At 35.5% G+C, this 21,961-nt stretch overlaps 2 long non-coding RNA genes across 2 annotated transcripts in view; one reads left to right on the top strand and one right to left on the bottom strand.

Annotated features, from left to right (window-relative positions):
* Positions 1-21,961, top strand: part of LOC135086290 (uncharacterized) — a 53,893-nt gene that overhangs the window by 8,671 nt on the left and 23,261 nt on the right. The window lies entirely within an intron of this gene.
* Positions 1,353-3,220, bottom strand: LOC135086348 (uncharacterized). The gene is made up of 3 exons (XR_010260429.1): positions 3,155-3,220; positions 2,095-2,197; positions 1,353-1,718 (listed from the first exon to the last, which is right to left on the bottom strand). It is a non-coding gene; the product is annotated as an uncharacterized LOC135086348 (long non-coding RNA).

The raw sequence follows: 21,961 nt of genomic DNA, 5'->3' as shown, positions 1-21,961 counted from the left end.
CCACACAAATCTTCGTAAACTGGACAAAGTCGTCTGCGTTCCAGCATGCAACAACCTCTCATGCTCATACCTAATCAACAAGTCAGTGACATGACAACGTGCTGGCAGTAGCAATGGAAATTTTTGATCAACAGGGATATCAGCATAACGTAAGCGACCACCCACGCGCAACATTCCTTCGCCATCTGAAAATATGTTTAAAAACTTCAAAGACTTAGAACCAGAACCAAGTTCCGAGGAAACATTACCATTAGCATTTTTTTGAAAATGAGCATGCTGCACGCATTTGATGATACAACTTGATGCTTGATTAAGCTCTTTACTTGTGAGAAATTCAGTGATTTTAGATTTAGCATTTTTCATATTGTTAATAAATCGACGTACATAAGCCATGACTCTAACCAATCGACTCCAAGACGAATATCTCTCAAATAATTCAAGAAAATCGTTTTTAGTCTCCTCAAAGGTAGGTAGTGCTACACTTGGCATGTCATTACAAGTGTCAACACCCACTGAGTCATCCTGAGAAAACACTTGAGGTGAATGAAGCCAAGGTGAGTCACTTTGAAAAAGCCAGTTAGGTCCATTAAACCATAATTTGCAATTGGAAAGATCCTGTGGTTCCAAACCACGTGAAGCCATGTCAGCAGGGTTCTCTGAAGACTTTACATGAAACCAATTGTCTTTAGAAGACAAATTTTGTATTTGGCCAACTCTATTCGATACAAAAACATCTCGTCTAGCGGGATCACTCTGCATCCAACACAGGGTAATCATGGAGTCAGTCCAATAGAATGAGTTCTCAGAACTAATATTTAAAGTCTTGGAAACAGTGCTCATAAGCTTAGCAAGCAACAGTGCAGCGCAAAGTTCTAACTTAGGCAGAGTGACAGGTTTGAGAGGAGCAACTCTTGTCTTCGCACATACTAAGTGGACTGTAGTTTTTTCAGGACAACTGCAGCGGATGTACACGACGCAGCCATACGCCTTCGTGGAGCTATCTGCGAAGCCATGAAGCTCAACCCTCTCTGCGTCAGTATTAACCATGAGACGAGGCACTGAAATGAAAATAAATAAATAAATAAAATAATAATAAAAGAACTTAGAATCCCAGTCAACGTTTGCCTTCCAGATATCTTGCATTATCAACTTAGCATAGACTGTAACTGGAGCAATAAAACCCAAGGGATCATAGACCTTAGCAATATCAGACAAAATATTTCTTTTGGTATGACTAGTGGAAGTATATTTAGGTACCTCGACCTGAAATTTATCTGAGTTTGGCTCCCACTTCAAACCTAGCGTTTTAATACAAGAACCTTCCTTATTGTCAAAGGAAAAAATGACATTTTTCAAGTTTTTCAGGAGGAAATTGCGACATTAACATTGAGCTATTAGAGTACCATTTGTGCAATTCAAACCTTCCTTTAGCTAACAACTCTTGCAACTCATTTATGGTATTTAATGCAGAAGAAAGATCATTCTCGCCATGCAAAATGTCATCAACGAAGGTACTTTGAAGTAATGCCTTAGAAGCAGATGGAAAATTATCACCTTCATCCTCAACCAATTTCACCAATGTCCGTGTAGCAAGGTAACTGGCTGATGCTGTTCCATATGTAACAGTATCCAGCTGAAGACACTGTATATCATGCGATGGATCATCTCTCCACAGGATGCGCTGAAGTGCTTGATACTGAGGTTTCACTCGAATTTGCCTGTACATTTTAGTTATATCAGACACAAAAACATAAACATAGGTACGAAATCTCATAAGTATGGTAAACATGTCAGGTTGAACAACAGGACCCACAAGAAGTACATCATTTAAGCTCAAGCCCGTAGAAGTGGGTTGAGAACCATTGAATACAATCCTAAGCTTGGTAGTAGAGGAACTTTCCTTCAAGACAGCATGATGAGGCATGTAATATTCAATTTCATCACTTTTGTGTGGATTTATATGAACAAAGTGAGCATGGCCAAGTTTAAGACATTCCTCAATAAATGCTTTATAGGCCTTAAAAATGTCAGAATTATTTTGGAATCTTTTCTCCAATGACATATGACAACGAAAAGCAACATTGTAAGAATTACCTAGTTTTGGTAGAAGTTCTTTGTTTATTGGCAAATCGACATGATACCTTCCTTCTTCATCCCTGGACACAGAATCAAGGTAGCTCTGTTCGCACCTTTTCTCCTGAAATGACAACATATTATCATTAGGCATTTCTTCTAATTGCCAAAATTTTTTAATGTCGTTATGTAGGACAGACAAATGACATTGGCTTTTTAAACCTGAAACATGTTGACCTACCACAGACAATTCACCACAAAATACCCAACCAAATTCAGTATTTATTAATGTGGGCATATTTGGACCTAGATCGATCTTGCCTTCTCGAAGACATTTTGCAAAACATGAAACACCAAGAATCATATCAATGTCCTTAGACATATTGAAATTAGGGTCAGCTAAATGCAAATGCATGAGAGATGGCAGTGCCTCTTTAGACACATTGACCATTGGTAAAGGATCAGTAATAAAATCTAACACACCAAATTCTGAACAATATTTAAAATCAGAACAGTTAGAATAAACTGATAGTGCAACTTTATGCTTTATTTTACAAGTATGACCTCCCACCCCGGCCACAGTTTGACTAGCATCTTCAAAATTAACACAGTCCAATTTATTAGCAAACGCAGAACTAATATAATTCTTTTGGCTACCTATGTCCAAAAGCACAGTGCAGTCATATCGCTTACCATCACTGTCACACACATTCACTAATGCAGTGGGCAGAAGGGACACTTGACATACAGAGGTACTATTTTGTGTACCTAACTATTGAAGATGTCATTACAACATTACTCGGGGAATTGATGTGAGAATCATTTGAAGTAGAGCTACGGGCAGAAGTCTCATTACATGTCTGCGAATCAAGATGTAATAAGTGATGATGCTTTTGTAAACACTTTTTACAGACAATATTGGATGTGCAATTGCTAGTACAATGTTTATCTGATAAACAAACAACACACAAATTAGTTTTGTTAACAAATGTCTGTCTGTCATTGGGACTCAATTTAATGAATTTAAAACACTTGTAAGTTGAGTGATTTTTGTTGCAATACAAACAAGAAAATAACTTACCATTTGCACTTCTGCCGCTGCCAACAGTCACATGACTAGTGCTCTTTGCCGGAGGCACGACCTTTGTAGTGCTCACTGCTTCAACACGGCATAGCATATCTAATGCTTGGCAGCGCTGCTGTATAAAGTTAAGAAATTGTTGCAAACTAGGGAAATCACTGGAATCTCTATGCAATTCAAAGTCACGCAAAGAACTGTAATCAATCTTTGTTGACAAAATATGTATGAGAATAATATCTTGCAAGTTTGAAATATTCAGTGATAATAGTGAGTTATAATACTGCATAAAATCATTTGTTAATTGCCTTAGTGTATAAGATTTACCATTGACTTTATGTAAAGACAAAATGTGTTGCAAATGATAATTAGCTATAAGAACCTTATTGTCATATCTTGATGTAATCGCAGACCATGCCTTCACGTAGTTTTCGTTCGTACATTCCAAAGTCGTAACCAAAGAGGCAGCTTCGCCGACCAAACACGACTTCAAGTATAAATGCGTAGTTCAAGTATAAGACGTATAAATCCTTGAACGACAGCCAGTCTCCATAACTTCCACTGAACTTGGGCAACGATATCTTGGGAAGATTCGGTTTATGCTGGTGCTCTTGCGTCGATCCGGAGTCACTCGCCGATGAGTTACAATGATGCTTCAGCGCCTCACGACGTTCACGAATGTCAGTTAGTATTCTTTGACACCTTGACTCGATTTTCGATCCCTCAGCGGTCTCTGAAGTATCCATCGATTCCAAATTGAGATTGACGTCCTCCAATCTCGTAAAAAGACTGCTAATTCGTTCGGCGGCAACATCCAACATGGCGGTGGATTTTACGGTAGAAATGTCCCCCAGCTCATTTTCCACAAGTGATATGCGGCCTTTGATGTATCTTCTCACATTTATCAATTTTTGCTTGTCTTGATGAGCAAAATCACTGCTGGTATCCTCGCCGGTTAGGGGCATTTTGAAAGCACGCAATATGTGGTATGCAATGCGTTAACGTCACCCCGGGCCGGCAGCACACAACACGAAAGGACTGCTCCAAGTACAGATTCTCAGTACAGACTCCTGCATCCAGCTCTGAAGGACCTTGAACAGAGTGATGCGGCAGGTACAAAAGACACTTAACTTCAGTGATATTCTATTTATTGAGAAGATAATTTACAACCATGTGCACACACTTGAATGGTAGGAAAAAGAGACCATAGAGAGGGGCCATAGAGCATACAACGCTTCTGGGTTGCCAGATATCGTTATTACATTTTTACCAAAGTGTAAATACAGACGTAGTAGAAAATAATAATACGATATAGACGAAGTAGAAAAGATGTGATAAGGTATTTATAAATAAAAAGATAATATTTAAAAAACAAAACTGTGTGAAAAATATATGGTCACAACGGAGGATGTAAAAAAAAATGATTTTATTTAATAAATTTAATTATTACAGAGTTACAATATTACAATAGTGAGACTCAACCGATGCTAGGTACAAGAATGAATGTAAAATATATTAATTAAAATAACACAATGCAGTGATTGACGTCAATGGAGGCACGAGGCGCGATGTCAGCGTTTTCGGTTACTGGCTGTTGCAATCCGTGAATGGGGGCAATGCTGCTTGTGCGATATCCATAGGGCTCCGTAACACCTCCACCCGTAGAACAGCGATTATTGAAGACTGCTGTCGTAAATTGAGCTGGAGGCTGTTTCATCGTGGTCCTTGATCTGCTAGGAATGGCATAGGTGCCTTGCAGTTCATGGGACATCTCTTGAGACTCTTGAGATTTGATCTTCATCCGCTTCAAGTAGAATCGGCGATACGTTACTACAGCAATCAGTGCGCATGCACTTAATAGGACTAAGTACATTGGGATCGTGGTGTGATAGATGCTGTAATCTTGCTCTCGTAACGTTGATATTGGTGATTGTAGCGAGATCTTGGCGTTTGCGGCATGCAAGTGGTCCAGATTGATGGAGTTCAGCTTGATAGTTGGTAGTGACGATGTTTGAGGTAGATTTTCTCTCGGCAGGTCCATGATCTTCACAGCTTGGCCTCGTAAACGATCTTTAGCGTTGTACATCCGAAATTGTTCTGTCTCTACATAGCAATTATGTGGGACTATGATGAGATAACTACCTTCTAGTGTTTGGTGTAGATCTTGGCTGCATGAAAGATGTACTCTCGTGGGATGTGGGAAGTTGACTGTGTAATGTTTCTCGTCGAGCTCCTCGAAGGCTGGGTTCTCCAATGATACTGTGACTGGTTTGCAGCTAGACGTTCTTACTTGCGTGGTGATAAGTTGATGTATGCAGTCTGGTACTATCTTGCTCTGCAGATTCCGCATCTCCTTACACAGATACCCATTACTTGTCTTCGGGCATTCAGCCTCTATGTATTTGAAATCTTTCAGATGGATGGCAAGGAGAGGAGATGATGAGATGAGGATTTCATGGTTTTTATTAGGTATAATAGATAGTCTATATAAATCGTATACTTGAGATAAAATGATAGGAAACTTAAATACTATTATAATACTATTTCCTGAGTAGCAAGATCCTTATTTGATTATATCGTAGTACTCTCTGATATCTAAATTAATTATGCTTTCCTAGTCGTACAAATTATGTAATTTATTTATCATATCTCTAATTGCTGTTAAACTCAAAATTGAATGATGAATAGTAGATGTTCTAATAAAGGCTAAAATATTGTGCAATTTATTTATCTCTACAGTTACTGAATCTACATTATCACTTAATATGAGTAATACTTGTGCCAAATGGGCGTATTTAACTAGGTCGTTATCATTGGTAGCTATGCTTAGTTTAATTTTTAGGGTTCCGTACCTCAAAAGGAAAAAACGGAACCCTTATAGGATCACTTTGTTGTCCGTCCGTCCGTCTGTCAAGACCCTTTATCTCAAGAACGTGTTAGATTTTAGGAATTAGTCATTTGTAAATTAGGAAATATTAATGTATTAAAGCAGATTCTTTAATTAATAAAGTTACCACAAAAAGAAGAATAATAATAAGCAAAATCTAGCATAAAATACTTTACGTTATATTCCTATCATATCGTATTATACCGTGGAAATATATAGGACTATAATACTGTAGTTTAATAAATAAGCAAGTTCCAAATTAAAAATCCAATTATAAATTCAAATGGTTTATTCAGTACTAGCGGCCGCCCGCGACTTCGTACGCGTGGATCCCGTTGTACCCCCTTCATCTATCTTACGCGGTTTAGATTTTTTCATACAAATGTTTTTTTCCGCTAACTCCCGTTCCCGTGGGAATTTTGCAATATCCTGTTGTAACTAAGCTTCAAGTTTACTAAGGTACCTGCATGCCAAATTTCAAGTGTCTAACTTAAGCGGTTTAGATTTTTCATACAAATGTTTTTCCCGCTAACTCCCGTTCCCGTGGGAATTTTGCAATATCCTGTTGTAACTAAGCTTTAATTTTACTAAGGTACCTGCATGCCGAATTTCAAGCGTCTAACTTAAACGGTTCAGATTTTTCATACAAAACGATTTTCCCGCTAATTCCCATTCCCGTGGGAATTCCTAAGTATCCTATAACCTGCCCAGGAGTATGAAGAATAATTGTGCCAAGTTTCGTTAAAATCCGTCGAGTAGTTTTTGTTTCTATAAGGAACATACAGACAGACAGACAGACAGACAGACAGACAGACAGACAGACAGACAGACAGACAAAAAATTTACTGATTGCATTTTTGGCATCAGTATCGATCACTAATCACCCCCTGATAGTTATTTTGAAAATATATTTAATGTACAGAATTGACCTCTCTACAGATTTATTATAAGTATAGATAAAGCCCTTTTCCAGGGCACTTATACACGTCCCAAATATAGTTTACCCTACCACCACTTCGGGACAACATGGGCTGGTGCTGAGAAGAAGTGGCGGAAGAAACTCAGTCACCTTTGTCAGCCTCTTTTCCAACCAGTTACAACAATTTATAACTTATATAAAAATGAGTAGTCTAGCAGTAATTAAGTCTTATTTATTATTAACATTTTGACGGTATTCTGTATAACCAGTATTTATAATCAAACACACAGAACACAAGTTCTAAGTTAGGTTACGTTAAGTCTTAGGTTTAGGTTAGGTTACGACTTAGGTTTTGTACCATAACACAACCGGCAACTATAAGCATTGCCCTTTTTTATACTGGTCATCAAACTACCGACCCGACCCCGTGGCATGTCACCATCAATTGGCCAGGTGTCAATATAATAGGCCTGGCGCAGCCACATAGCCAGGTGTTAATACAATATCACAATAATACAATACAATACAATAACACAACAAGCATAATAATAGTAGGTATCAATAAACAATGTACACTTAACTTTGGTCAGCATCACCTCAAAGATCCATCGAGACTGCCTTTCAACGAGGAATTCCATATATTTATACCCATACTCCTACCTTTCCTCTACTAAACTCTGATTGGTCACTTAAGACGACCAATCAGAAAACAGGAAGTTAGATAATATTTAAACGGACCCGGAAGTTGGAATTTCTCATTTTACAATATTTGTTTTTGATCAAAGGATAGTAAGTTGGCTTATTAATTATACATTTAATAATATTTAAGAAATATTAATAATTATTATCCAAAAGCTGGAAATCTTACAATAAATTCTATAAACAGGAAGTTCGAATATATTACAACTAATAATATTAAAACGGACCCGGAAGTTGGAACTTCTCATTTTACAATATTTATTTTTGATTGAATATTAGCCAGTTGGCTTATTAATTTATCTATTTAATTATATTTAAGAAACATTAATAACCACTATTCAGAAGCCGGAAATCTTACAATAAATTCTTATTTGCAAACGGAAGTCTTAATTTTATCTGACAGTTAATATGGCGGCTGTTTGATACTTGGTGTCTGTGATGTTACAGAAAGTTAATTAATAGTGTAGTTACTAATATTAATTATAGGTCACATGAAATATTAATATCAATCAGGTATGTACATAATATAATTAATCTAACACGGCCATACTGACATGTACTTCGCTCTCGAAGTACCTATTTATCAATTAAATTTTTTTTTTTTTCTAATGTTGCCATTCACCCATTTAATAGTTAATATTAAATAATTACAGTCTCACATAAAATAATTACAGTCTCAATAAACAGTTCTTAGTAATTCTTAACTTAATTATTATATTATTTTAAAATCATTACAATTTGACCATCAACAGTATCGGTCCCATCATCAACAACAGTATAATGACCATCATCGGTCCCATCAACTACAGTAATGACCATCATCGGTCCCATCAACTACAGTAATGACCATCATCGGTCCCATCAACTACAGTAATGACCATCATCGGTCCCATCAACTACAGTAATGACCATCATCGGTCCCATCAACTACAGTAATGACCATCATCGGTCCCATCAACTACAGTAATGACCATCATCGGTCCCATCAACTACAGTAATGACCATCATCGGTCCCATCTTCAACTACAGTAATGACCGTCAACAATATCGGTCCAATTTCTCACATAATTCCAGCAGCTTGTCGTTTCTGAATTTCAAGATAAACAAGAAATATATTTCATTTGCCAAAATCCTAAATAGAAATATAGTGAGTTCCCCTGGCTGCAACCAGTCTTATAACATTTAATTTTATTACAATGTAGTCTTAAGTCTGACCTGACATGGTTAGTTTATCTGAAGTCCAGTAGGTAGGATCGCTACAAACCTTTGTTCAGGAAAGTCTTAGTCACAGTTCAAATTAAAGTCTTGTATAATTTTAAAGAAACAAAAGAAAAAGAAACGACAAACTACTGGATAAACATTTTAGGCTTAGGCAAACCAATGCTTAAATTTCTTATACTACTTGGTTTTAACTGTTAACACAATTTACCGTATATGTTTAAACGGTATAATGATATAATATTCATTGGAATGTTTGCTTGTGTAGGTACATAAAAATATCCTTGGACCTTTTCCGTGGACATTTACACTAAGTTTCTAGTCGCAAACTAAGCAAAGTTTGTACTATGGATACTAGGATATAAACAAAATATAACCAAAAATAAAAACGGATATAAAAAGGGTCGAACAAAGATAAGGGAAACCAGAGAAGAAAAATTTGAGAGAAGAAAAAAAAAATAGTTTCCTTGGATACCAAATATTAATGACCATATAACTTTGTACATAGCTTAGTCTTTGCTGCCTAATCCAATAGGACACTAAATTATTTAAAAAAAAGTACCAATGAAATTAGGCAGAATTGAGAAGTTTTGATGAAATACCTTCATTCCTATTCTAGCTACTTACAAGAAGAAAATAAGAAGATAAAAATAGAAGAAAGAGAAAAAAACATGGTACAAGAACTTAAATAAATAAACATAATAATACGAAACGCAATAACACGAGCCGTCATTAACAGCGTTAGTGAACAGACAAAATTATATCATTAGTTATTAATCACCATAAAGTTTGGACTGTTTATTACGATTATTTAATTGGGAAAAAATATGTGCAAAACACACACACATGACACTCCACCATACACTACACACTTGTAATACACCGACCATGTGACAGTGCTCGTTTAATTTATAATATCTCTTTTCACATTTATAAAGTTTATAAATTTTAATACACAAAAGTCTTTGTCACAAAAGTCACAGTTGAAGTCTCCTCAAGTTAAGGTCCTTAACAAAAACTCTTACCCCATCGAGAATCAGTACCAACCTTCGCAATCATCTGCTGTCCATGATCACTTATTGGCACCAATACACAATAAACCAGCAGACATTCATTTTAAAGAAAAAGAAACGACAAACTACTAAATGACAAACATTTTAGGACCAAACTAACGATTGGTTAAGTTTCTTATCCTATATTCGTTTTGATACACACAAAATAGTTACAAAGTAGTTAATCATAAAATACCTCAATCTCTCGGTCAGCTCTGAAATCTTATCTCTATCAATCATTTCCTTGGGCCAATACCGATAATTTTCTTAAGCAACTATAATCAACGCTAATTTTCATTCCTCTCAGAGTAAAACAATTATCCGTAAACAGAGACCACATTATGCAATATTATTTCTCAAATTACAAATGAAATAAGGTCCTTTGAATTGAAGATACCTAAAACTTTTTTAACCAATGGTCTTGGGACACGTAGATATACTACATCACCTACTTGTAATGTTAGAATATTATTAGGTCTCGAAAGCCGTGTAAAAGAAACTTAAACCATTTCATATAATATATTGGGCCCCTTTCTAAAGAGACAAAAATAGTATCGAATAATGTCTTAAAATAACTATATCCTTACTGAAAATTATACGGAGTTTAGCAAAGTTTAGAAAAAGTGAGATTTAGTTATAAACAATGTTATACCAAGTAGCCTGATTTTAATGTGAATATTTTATTTCCTGGTTTTTTTTTTTTTACAATAATGTTTGTTCATTTCTATTCTAACTACTAACATAAGACAGATGAATGAAGAAGAACATACTTTAACTTAATACGAAACGCCGACGAATAAATATATTTTTTTTTTACACAATTGTTTTGTATTTAGTCGATAATCTACAGTAATTTATTGACAGTGTAACAAGGGTTCTGCTATTATTATGGTGTAAAATAATTTACTATTTATGATTAAGTAATCGATTCTGTTTTAGTCAGTTGTCCATTTAAAAACATGTAAACACCGGAAAGAAATGTAATAGTGACGAATCATCTCGTAAAATGAAATTAATGTAGTATCTAGGCACCAGCGTTGCCAGTTTTTTTTTTTCGCCAAGTCGGGACTTTGGTACTTTTTGAGTGAAAAAAGCGGGATTCTTCCGTCAGAAGCGGGACATAGTGAAAAAACGTATATAATAGTGTAAAAACGTAAAATCACAGGTTTTCAAATATTTATCTTTTTATTTGACTTAAAATTACGTTTACGTGACAATAGATAGCAAAAGTAGCCATAGAAAATGTATTTAACAAAAAAATAATATTTTAAATCAGATTTACTCTATCGTTAAATTCATCTTTAGAATAAAAAAAGAAAAAAAAAGAAAAATCGAAATTAAAAGTTTTATTCCTAAGAATAATAATATGGCGTTTCAAACAATAGTCTGGTGAAGTGAGTGTCTCTCTCCGAAAAGCGGGACCGAGCCTGTCCCGCGCGGGACATTTAAATTTGATTTAAAAATCGGGACGTCCCGCCAAAATCGGGACGTCTGGCAACGCTGCTAGGCACCTATAGATCGCCGAGGTAATTTAACTAGATAATTATTAATAACATACCTTTCTTTCATTGTTAAACCAACGCCTTGAAAAATAAATAAGAAATCTATCACTTTTTTTTTTCAGAAATTGTATTGACCGTTTGCACATTATAAATATTCATTCTCGTGTAAAGAAAATTGTTTAATTAAAGCTAGAGTCGAGGACTTGTGAAATAATGTGTAATATTAGGAGAACATAAGTGTTTACGGTGTAATTGTATGTAACAGTATCTATTTGTTTATATTGCTATCGGTTTCTAATTAATCAAGGTATATAATTATCAAGTAGCTACATCATTCAACAGTGATTGTATACTATTACATGATTTATTTGCTCCACTGATTTTTAGCAAACGAGATTTTTAAAAATACCCGTTAACCTTGGAACAGTAGTGTAACTTTATTGTTAAATTTCTCATAATACGTTCGGCCAATCTGACATTCAATTACAATTTATTATGCGTTGAGCATATCAGAGACAGCATAAATATTAAATTTCACTGGATGGATGTACCGGTAGTAATCATGTTATAAAACCAAGTGTTTTTAATAGTGTAAGTAAACTAAATTTAAAAAAAACCATCAATCAAGATTAGGATATATCCATAGCCTACAATGGATTATACGAGTCTGAATGGCATGAAGAGGTAAAACAGCAGACTACAGAAAAAACGATAAAATGCCACGAGACTAGAAGAAAGACTTATCGAATATAATACATCCAAAAGAAGAAAATAACTAGACACGGTGTTAAATCATCCGGGCGCACAGTAGTTTGATTTTAAAAATAGGTGGACATACGATCGAAAGTCATAATTTCACCGAAACAAAAATTGTTTTGGATAGCATTTTGAATGCTGATCAACATTTGTCATTATGAATTTTTCGATAAAACGAGCCTTTCATGCTTAAAAAAAATATGATAAGAAATTTTGTATGGAGAAAAATCTTTTTTATTTTTTTTCTGGCTACTGTTGCAAACTGTAGCGGTCAAACCTTATGTAGTCGTAAGTACCTATGGTGCCTAACATTACACACATACATAAATACTTTTTGCGGGCACGCGCGGCCAAGCGAGTAATGGACATGCAAAATTTTAAATATTTTTATTAATTCATTATTGTTTTTAATGCACTTAAAGTAATTATTAATAGATAAATATACTTAGTCTAACTTACTACAGCCTCCTATTACCTCATTTCACGCTAAAACCTTTCAAACTAGAACCTAAGTTTGTAGGTACTAGGTAGTCTAAGTTGTTTTTATTGTCATTATAATATTCACTACTGGTCTACTGGTTATCGTGTAAGATAGATTAGGTAGATATCAACCCTTTACCTACTTCTTGGCACTTATAATACCGACATACATGATTAAAAAAAGTCTTCAAGCAAGAACCCTTGACTTCAATGGTTATGAAAGATTTTTTAACTTTCTAGAGTAGTCCTGAATAGATCCTTAAATAATTTTGACTGTCATAATCGATTACAGTAGGTATTGGGTTCCTTAAGGGTTTCAACCCATATAGTAAACAATACATTTTTATGGCTCTCCATTCAGTTAGTCAAATAATTCCATCATAAATGGAAATATCCGTAACCCTCTTCTACACATTAGTTAGAAAAGTTTAAGTGCATTAAAAACAATAATGAATAAATAAAAATATTTAAAATTTTGCATGTCCATTACTCGCTTGGCCGCGCGTGCCCGCAAAAAGTATTTATGTAGTAATGTTAGGCACCATAGGTATTTACGACTACATAAGGTTTGACCGCTACAGTTTGCAACAGTAGCCAGAAAAAAAATAAAAAAGATTTTTCTCCATACAAATTTTCTTGTCATATTTTTTTTAAGCATGAAAGGCTCGTTTTATCGAAAAATGCATAATGACAAATGTTGATCAGCATTCAAAATGCTATCCAAAACAATTTTTGTTTCGGTGAAATTATGACTTTCGATCGTATGTCCACCTATTTTTAAAATCAAACTACTGTGGGGCGGTGAGATAAAGAAGAGAAAGAAAAAAAAAACGTAGTGAATAAATACGTTTTTTTTTTAATTGTTTTTGAAATTCATTTTATTTTACTAGTCAATTTGACCCGACATATTTTCAAATGTAATATTGTAGTTTAAATCTGATAAATTTTAGTTGTATTTGGTATCTAGCTATGCGATTTCTTAATATGAAAACTATTTTTGATGTTTTCCTACACAATGTATTTTGATTATTGAAATAAATTTCATGCTTTGTTTTATTTTTTTTTAATCTGACAAAGTCCCCCTATTTTCGACCATAAGTTAAACAACACTGCCATACTAGGACAATTCTGCTCTGAGGGACGTTTCTTAGATTTGATATTATACTAGAGCACAGCGATATCAGTTCAGATGGGTGTTACAATTTCACAACTTAATAAATACTAAAGCAAAGCCCCTAAGGGCCTTACCGGCCTTTGCGACGTCACCAAGCTGCTCCATCCAAACTCCTTCGATCTTTCTTCGAAGTATTTGCACCACCCTTCTGCACCGCTGCCGCCGGCCGCTGGCTCGAAGGCTGGCAGCACCACGTCTTCATCAGGTCTTCGATTCGAGAAAGCAGCATCCCATACGGTTTTCAGGTCTGAGCCAGAGAGCAGGTTCCATTCTGAAACTTAGATAAGGACGTATTAGCAAAAGTGCTCGAATCCCACTTCTGATGTTAGATTTTAGGAATTAGTCATTTGTAAATTAGGAAATATTAATGTATTAAAGCAGATTCTTTAATTAATAAAGTTACCACAAAAAGAAGAATAATAAGCAAAATCTAGCATAAAATACTTTACGTTATATTCCTATCATATCGTATTATACCGTGGAAATATATAGGACTATAATACTGTAGTTTAATAAATAAGCAAGTTCCAAATTAAAAATCCAATTATAAATTCAAATGGTTTATTCAGTATAAAGCCCTTTTCCAGGGCACTTATACACGTCCCAAATATAGTTTACCCTACCACCACTTCGGGACAACATGGGCTGGTGCTGAGAAGAAGTGGCGGAAGAAACTCAGTCACCTTTGTCAGCCTCTTTTCCAACCAGTTACAACAATTTATAACTTATATAAAAATGAGTAGTCTAGCAGTAATTAAGTCTTATTTATTATTAACATTTTGACGGTATTCTGTATAACCAGTATTTATAATCAAACACACAGAACACAAGTTCTAAGTTAGGTTACGTTAAGTCTTAGGTTTAGGTTAGGTTACGACTTAGGTTTTGTACCATAACACAACCGGCAACTATAAGCATTGCCCTTTTTTATACTGGTCATCAAACTACCGACCCGACCCCGTGGCATGTCACCATCAATTGGCCAGGTGTCAATATAATAGGCCTGGCGCAGCCACATAGCCAGGTGTTAATACAATATCACAATAATACAATACAATACAATAACACAACAAGCATAATAATAGTAGGTATCAATAAACAATGTACACTTAACTTTGGTCAGCATCACCTCAAAGATCCATCGAGACTGCCTTTCAACGAGGAATTCCATATATTTATACCCATACTCCTACCTTTCCTCTACTAAACTCTGATTGGTCACTTAAGACGACCAATCAGAAAACAGGAAGTTAGATAATATTTAAACGGACCCGGAAGTTGGAATTTCTCATTTTACAATATTTGTTTTTGATCAAAGGATAGTAAGTTGGCTTATTAATTATACATTTAATAATATTTAAGAAATATTAATAATTATTATCCAAAAGCTGGAAATCTTACAATAAATTCTATAAACAGGAAGTTCGAATATATTACAACTAATAATATTAAAACGGACCCGGAAGTTGGAACTTCTCATTTTACAATATTTATTTTTGATTGAATATTAGCCAGTTGGCTTATTAATTTATCTATTTAATTATATTTAAGAAACATTAATAACCACTATTCAGAAGCCGGAAATCTTACAATAAATTCTTATTTGCAAACGGAAGTCTTAATTTTATCTGACAGTTAATATGGCGGCTGTTTGATACTTGGTGTCTGTGATGTTACAGAAAGTTAATTAATAGTGTAGTTACTAATATTAATTATAGGTCACATGAAATATTAATATCAATCAGGTATGTACATAATATAATTAATCTAACAAACGCGTGAACGTATCAAGCTGAAATTCACATGAAATACTCAGGTCTATTGTCCCTTTAAGCTGTGAAAATATCAAACTTCTAAGCCAAGTCAATCAAAAGATACAGCCGATTATGTCGATATTTTCAACAAATTTTCGACACTCGCAAAGGAATCAAAACCTACAGGATACTTCCCGTAAACTCAGAATCTTGAAATTTGGCATAAAGCATTGTCATATAATGCAAATATAGGAAAAATTGCGAAAATTACATTTTTTTAGTTATATAATATAATAAAAATATTTTAATAAAATGAAACTTACTACCTTATTTCTCACGAACGAATAAAGGTATCAAATTGAAATTTATACCAAATACCTAGATCTATTGTCCCTTTAAGAAGTAAAAAAATCAAACTTCTAAGTTAACGCGATCAAAAGATACAGCAGTTTATACCGACACCTTAGACGAATTTCCGTCACACGCTAGGGAATCAAAACCTACAAGGTACTTCCTGTGAACTCAGAATCTTGAAATTCGGCACGAAGCAACGTTATATAGTACAGATAAAGGAAAAATTGTGAAAATGATAAATTTGAAGTTATATAAAATTTAAAATATTATTTTTGCTTACATGACATAAAATATTTTTTTAATAATTATAAACTTACTACCTACCCTTTTTCACATGAACGCGTAGAGATATTAAAGTTGAAATTCATATCAAACACTTCTTAAATCTAATTGCCTCTAAACTGTGAGAAATTCTAAATCAACGCAAAAATTCAAAACGCTGAGGTAGGTACCTACCTATAATGGAAATATAGGAAAAATAAATAAATAAAAAATAATCATACCGCATTTTTTTTTTTTATAAAACTCCGGACTTTGACGTAATTTTGGTTTAAGTGAAATGAATGGTGTCCATTGGCATAGCTACAGGTTTTACCTTAGAATACTTGTTTTATATTTGTAGATAGTTACCCTGCCTAAAAAAAAACCCTAGCTACGCCAAAGCTAGCGTTATTTGATAAGGATCAGATATAAACACAAAATAATCTTGCGTGCATACCAATGTTATTTATACCATTTTGCAAGGGGAAAGGAATTTGTGGTTAGCCCTGACTACTTAAGGACAGGAAAAAATCAAATGATACCGCGAGCTAACTACGAACAGCGCCATCTATTGACAACCGTGCGAACTACGTAGTGTCGTTGCTCGGTGATAGGTGTTGCTGATTGCAGCTCATTGTTACAATACTTTTTATTAAAATCGGATTTTATTCCGGAGGTTTTACAATTTCTTACTACTTTCGCAAATCATTACAAATGAAGAAAGGAATTTACGGTGTGGTACCCTCAATGTACAATTAGATTTCGAGCGATACCACTTTTGGGCATTCTTCTTTTAAGTAGTTACTTTCCCCATTGTAATGTTATGAATTTCATTTTGCAATAAAAATACCATAGTTATGACTCGATTGTCGTAATGAACGAACTTTGTAAACCTTGCAGGTTTGTACGGAACCCTCGGTGCGCGAGTCCGACTCGCACTTGGCCGGTTTTTTCTAGTATGTTTTGCATTATAATTTGGTTATTTGCGATATTCTCGATAATTTGAGTGTATTGAGACGACCATTCTTTAGTTAAACTAACTTGACTATTCAATTCCGTTATTATCTCGTTTTCTTTATGTTGCAGAGATTTTATAACTTTATCATAGTGTATTGCGTCGGTATAATCAAGGTTACCAGTGATACTTTTTACGACTGAACCGAGACCATCTATGAGGCTTCTTTTCGAGCGAGTTGTCTCAAAGGTTTGTAGCTGCTCAGTTAACATTGTAACGGCCGAATACTGAAACGCCATTTAAATATTTGACGGCTTCTCAAATAGTTAAGCAGCTCCTAAACTTACATTTCGCATACTCAAAACAATATCTGAGCAGTTCTCAATTTTTAAGCACCTCTCAAATTAAGTTGCACTCAAACGCCACTTAAATGAATTTTCGCATACTGAAACGCCATTCAACGCTAAGCATTACTCAAACAACTGTCAAATCGTCTTAAGCAGCTGTTAAATTTGAGAGTGCTTGCGCGGTATCTTAAATCCTATTCTTATACCTAAATCGACCTAAATAGTGGTAAATAATGTGTGTCATCGTTATCATTTCTTTCGAGCCTCGAGGAAATACCTAGATCTAATCGCAGGAACGCAATAAGGCTGAACGCTATTGAAAAATATTATTATAATGACATGCAATTCCGAGCGAGGTTCCGCGTCTCTAAAGAAACGGTGCTGTTTCTGGATTCATAATTTGGAAGCTCTTTGAAACCCCTCACCAAATGCCATACAACCAGTGGACCAAATACTTATTATAACCCTACTGTTCTACGCAACGGGAAGTTATGAACGTGTACTAGGTGATATCTTCCACATCTAACAGCCAACTGTGCATCGTATAGTGCACGAAGTAACAACCAAAATAGCTGCTATGAAATCGCTTTACATAAACATGCCTATTTCTGAGGATTAAGGGGACATCGCATAGCAGCATTTCCAAGAGTTGTTGATTTGTCAATTTGATGCTCTGTCAGTCAACAATGATAAATGTCAATTGTGGTTACGTTTCGGTCCACGATCGCCACTTAATAGATTTCAACAATAAAAAGTATCACATTTAAAATTATTTTTTTAATTAAATAAAAATGCAAGCATTAATTTTTTTATATGATAAAACGAGATTTATATATAATAGAAACTAAAAATAAACTGTTCTATGTTAAGTTGATTGAGTATATTTCCATAAAAGACAATACATAACCAAACGATGCTGCGTGTAATGGATAAAAGACGTAAAGTTATCATTTGTGTAAATGAAAACATACTTTTTTTGGTAAATGTTGCCATTATGTAAACATTTGAGAGCTGCTTAGCTGATCACGGCTTCAAATCCGTTGAGTAGCGTTTGAGAATACCATTTAAAATTGAAGGATACTTAAATTTAGGAGCCCGTCAGCTGAGTGACAGATTTGAGTAGTGTTTCAGTATTCGGCCGTTAGTTTAGTTTTAAGATAGTTAAGATGAGGTTCAAACAAAGCAGACGTCTTATTATTAAGTTCAGGGCTAATAGTACTCAGTTGCATAGAAATAGAGTCGATTTTAGTTTGTAACTCTTTAAGATTAATAGTTTGTAAAAACGTATGGTAACTAGAGATAATGTTAGTGGGGCCTAATCGGAACGGTAAGATGCCGGGTCCATCGTCAAGGCTTTCAAGTTTTATCTCCTGTGTAAGTACTAGGAGAGTCCTGTAACAATTGGGCACTTTTAGGTACTCTTTTGAGGCGGGACTTAGCGACTGGACCGCGCTTCCTACGGGTATAAATATGAATTGGGAGGTCGGCCATAACTATGTCCTTGGTATAACGTGGGGCAAGTTTCTGACGGGATGCAAAAGGATTTTTAATAAAGACAGGCTGTTCGGGACTGTAATCGACTTCAGGCTCTCTATTCCTGTTTCTATTGTCAGTTATTTCCTTACGAAGGCTAGTGCAAGATTCTTGAATCATTCTATAGGCTTCACTCATCTTAGCTCTATGATCAATTACGTATTGTTGCAATAAATGTGATGAGAGATCTATATCAAATGGATCTCGTGGGTCGAAATGACCTGTTATAATGTCTATGGGTTTACACTTAGTGAAGCTGTGTATGGTACTGTTATAAGCCAGAAGGGCATAAGGGATCAGGTTTATTACAGACTCAGTTTTTCTATCGATTTTTAAGATACGCAGATGCTCTAAGATGGTTGAATGAAATCTCTCAACGATTCCGTTTTCGTTGGGAGTGTGAGGGGCAACCTTATGATGCTGTATCTTATGCAGTCTCATAAGTTCTGAAAATAACTGATTACTAAATTCGGGGCCATTGTCAGAAACCAAAGTGATAGGGATACCATGATGAGTAAAATATTTTAATAAGGCTTGAACTACACTCAAAGCGGTGCCATCTCGGAGATAGTAAGCTTGGGAGTACTTAGAAAAAGAATCTACTATAGTAAGAAACTTTTCGCTTTGTATAGTGAGTAAGTCCACATGTAGCAATTCAAATGGCTTACTAGCCGGTGGAACTAATTTAAACTGTTGTTTTATAGGATGACGGTCGTATTTCGCTTGACCGCAGACTGTGCACTCGTTGATAAATTTAGTTATGTGCTCTCGCATCTTGGGCCAATAGTACTTGTGAGATAACGCTAAGAAACACTCGTTGATGCCGCGATGATTTGTCTTACCATCGTGATATTTATTGATAATATCTTGCTGTCTCAAGTATTCCCTAACGTTTTCTAGTTCATTTTTAGCAATGGTAAGATTCATAGCCGAATTGGACTCTGACAGTTGGATGCTGATTCGCGTGTGCGTATCGAAGGGTTTTGTTACTACAGTGCGGCCCCTTATATCACCTACAACGTTTAGAATAATTTGCTTGGTAAATCTGTTCAATGGATCATCCGTGATAGGAACCTCGAGTATTGGATGTTCTACGTCTGTGTGAACTGTGATGGTCCTAGACTCATCAGCATCCTCTGGAGCTGTGACGGTTCTAGAATTATCGAGATCTTTCTCCGACGGGTTAACTATGATGGAACTGATCTCGTCGTTATTTAACTCAATACGCGATAGAGCGTCCGCGTTTGTATTACATTTACCCTGCTTGTAAGTTACAGAGAAATCGTACTCGCTAAGTTTAAGTCGCCATCTCGTGAGGCGAGAATTGGGCTCCTTTAGACTCATCATCCACTGTAACGGTTTATGATCTGTAATAATTTGGAATTTTCTGCCGAAAAGGTATGGCCTAAAATATTTGGTGGCCCATACAATGGCGAGTAACTCTTTCTCGATGGTACTATAGTTTAATTCGCTAGAGTTTAATGTCCGAGATGCGTATGCGATAGGTTTATCGGAGCCTATGGACCCTTGTGATAATACTGCGCCTATCGCGACGTTGGAGGCATCAGTTGTTAACAGAAACTCACGAGAGAAATCTGGGTATTGCAGAATCGGATCATTTAATAATAACGTCTTACAGTGTTCGAAACAAGCGGTGTAATTTTGATCGAGTACTATTTTAGAGCCTTTTTTAAGACACTGCGTGAGAGGTTTTGTTAGCTTCGCGAAGTTTGGGATGAACTTTCGGTAGTAACCGAGTAAGCCGAGAAAACGTTTGATCTCTGTCGGGGTTTTAGGTATCGGGTAATTTTGAATAGCTGTGATTTTATTAGGATTGGGTTTAACACCGTCCTTACAGATAACATGTCCTAAAAACTCGGTCTCTAATTTTAAGAACTCAGACTTATCCATCTGGATCTTAAAATTCGATTCCCGTAGTTTTTTAAACACCTTTTCCAGGTTAATTATATGTTCCTGGAGGGACGTGCTAAACACGATGATATCGTCCAAGTAAACGAGGCAGATTTCATTCTGGAGACCTTTTAAGACATTATCCATCACTCTTTGGAAGGTTGATGGAGAATTCTTAAGTCCCATCGGCATTCTCAAAAATTCATAATGTCCGTTCTCGACATTGAATGCAGTTTTGGGAATGTCTACAGGGTCCATCTCGACTTGATAGAATCCGCTCGCTAAGTCTAACGTTGTAAAGTATTGACATTTACCGAGTTTATCTAAAACATCTGTGATATTAGGGATCGGGTACTTATCGTCAATCGTTTTCTCGTTTACTTTTCTAAAGTCCACGACAAGACGCCATTTAACCTTGCCTGAGGCATCTGCCTTTTTGGGGACGACCCAAATAGGAGAGCTCCATGCAGAGTCTGAGGGTCTGATGATGTTTTGCTCGAGCATCTTCTCGATCTGATCGCGAACTTCTTGTCGGTGGACATACGGATACCTATAGGTTTTAGTGTGTACCGGGATTTCATCAGTGGTTCTTATCTTATGTTTTATCTTGTTGGTGAACGTCAAAGGTTCTCCCTCAAGGTAAAACACGTCCGCGTAGTTAGCACATAAGTTTTGTAAGTTAGTCAGCTCTTCAATATTCAAGTGATCTGTACGTAGTCGTGATAAAACTTCTTTTGTTCGGTCTGATAAAATCTCGGTATTTTCACAGTTAATGTTATGTAATTCAGCTGAAACCGGGCGGTCCATTGAGAAGATGATGTCATTAGGTGTAGTGTTCGTAATCTCTACCCAACCGCGGTTATCTTTTACTTTAGTTAAACATTCGGAAATCAAACAGTTGCAAATGACTTGGCTTGTCACAAATACATCTCCGTCTCGGCTATTTATAGGCAATCGAACTAACTTTGATGTTTTAGCCGGTATAATTTCCTCATACAAGTTAACGTT

This window comes from Ostrinia nubilalis, chromosome W, assembly GCF_963855985.1.
Source record: "Ostrinia nubilalis chromosome W, ilOstNubi1.1, whole genome shotgun sequence".
Taxonomy (NCBI): Eukaryota; Metazoa; Arthropoda; class Insecta; order Lepidoptera; family Crambidae; genus Ostrinia; species Ostrinia nubilalis.
Note: the sequence above shows the minus strand (reverse complement) of the source record. Positions and strands in the feature narration are given on the sequence as shown.